This window comes from Sorex fumeus, unplaced genomic scaffold, assembly GCF_029834395.1.
Source record: "Sorex fumeus unplaced genomic scaffold, SorFum_2.1 ptg000033l, whole genome shotgun sequence".
NCBI classification, from domain to species: domain Eukaryota; kingdom Metazoa; phylum Chordata; class Mammalia; order Eulipotyphla; family Soricidae; genus Sorex; species Sorex fumeus.
Genome location: NW_026606090.1, coordinates 3,097,389 through 3,099,213, shown reverse-complemented (window position 1 = coordinate 3,099,213; position 1,825 = coordinate 3,097,389). Strand labels below are relative to the sequence as shown.

The window sequence follows — 1,825 nt, the reverse complement described above, 5'->3', positions numbered from 1 at the left end:
ATCCTTCCTAGAGAATCAGAAACCAAATATGTACAGCTAAGAGTCTAATCCTGCTAAACACTTTTCTTTAACTTCTTACTTTCCCTTCCTCTTTTCACTCCACAAAACCTCCTGACTATTCCTCCTGGTGTTACCAATCTAGGTTTCCTACCTGAATCTATTTTCAGATATACAATTCTTTCATCTCAAATAAATTACCTTTCTTTTGAATTGCCTCCTAGATTTTTAGGTAAACAGTTACTTCTTTTCTCTACCACCTGGCATTTTCTTTCTCTTTTGAGGGAGAGGTTGGTTTGTTGGGTCATATCAGTGGTACCCAGAGGCTAATCCTGTCTCTTTGCTCAGGCATCGCTCCTGTGGTGCTTGGGGGACCATATGCTTTTTCAGGGATTAGACCAGGATTGACAGCCTTACTCCCTGTAGTGTTGTATACTAAGGTGGAGAAGAGAGTAGATTGATTTGGGGTAGATGTTGGAAGCAGAACTGAAAGTGAAATACTAGACAGATGATGTTGAGATTGTTTCTGTGCTCAGTTGCATGTTGTGGGTCCTCCCTTGATGGCTCCTTGAGGTCAGTTATTATTATCTGATTTCTCCTACAGTTCTAGAGCTTCCAGCACTTGGGCACGGGGTCTGTATTGCATGACTTTGTGAACTGTGATGTATTCTGGGAAGTGGACGCAGTTACTCCCAGAAAGTGAAGTAGTTGTTTATGGGGGGGTCAGTTTTAGTGTTTTTTTTTTTAATTTTTATTAGTGAAACACCATGAGGTACAGTTGTAGACTTACAAATTTTTGTGCTTGGGTTTCAGTTATACAATGATCAAGTACCCAAAACATATGGACCGCTACACGAATTTGCATGTCATCCTTGCACAGGGGCCATGCTAATCTTCTCTGTATCATTCCAATTTTAGTATATGTGCTGCCCAAGTGAGCACTAGTTTTTTTTTTTTTAAAAAAAACAAACAAACTTGACTGTTGATTTTTTATTTCTTCATGGAAAGTATTCTTATTCTTCTTAAAATTTCTCTGGTATACTAACTGATACACTGATAATGATAGCAAAATAGTAATTATTTATGCAAAGTATTTTATTAGTTAATAAATAAATGTACTTAGTATATTTAAGTGTAAATTATATACTTCATATACTATATTAATGAAAGTATTATAGATACTATATAATTTTACTATATCAATGAATTAATCTATGTTAAGTGATTACAAATGTTAATATAATAGTTTACTAACAAGAGAGGAAAAATAATTTTCTCTTTTCTTGACTGTACCATTCTGTAGTGAAAGAGTGGCAAAAAACAAAGAGAAAAAAAGGAAACTGGGGACACTGGTGCTGGGAAACATTGGGGGAGCGATGGGTGTTGGAACATTGTGTGACTGAAACCTAATCACGCACAGCTTTTAAAGACCTATATCACAGTGATTCAATAATAAAATCTTAAAACAAACAAACAAAAGCAACATAAACCTCCTTAAAAATAAGAAAATACACACACACCAGCTCCAGATAATCTTTATGTCAAAGTTTCGTTGAGGCAATTCTGCTCTGCTGTATCATCAAAGCATTATCTATTATGTATATATATATCTATCTCATATGATATAGGTATATAATTACATAACAATTATATATACTAATGTTTTTGATCATTTTTAACAATACATTTTTTGCAGGTTGGAAGGCTCAGAATTTCTTTGAACTCATATCAACCCCCAATTTGTAAATATTAGACTCAGTGTGACAAATGAGTCCTTCTAGCTATGCTATGTAAAAGGGAATATGGTTAAAACATTTTTATCCAAAAT

General features: G+C 34.3%; 1 non-coding gene across 1 annotated transcript; it reads right to left on the bottom strand.

Annotated features, from left to right (window-relative positions):
* Positions 1 to 832: 832 nt before the first annotated feature.
* LOC130026245 (U6 spliceosomal RNA) lies at positions 833 to 939 on the bottom strand. Its single transcript, XR_008792856.1, has one exon. It is a non-coding gene; the product is annotated as a U6 spliceosomal RNA (small nuclear RNA).
* Between the last annotated feature and the right edge of the window lie 886 nt (positions 940 to 1,825).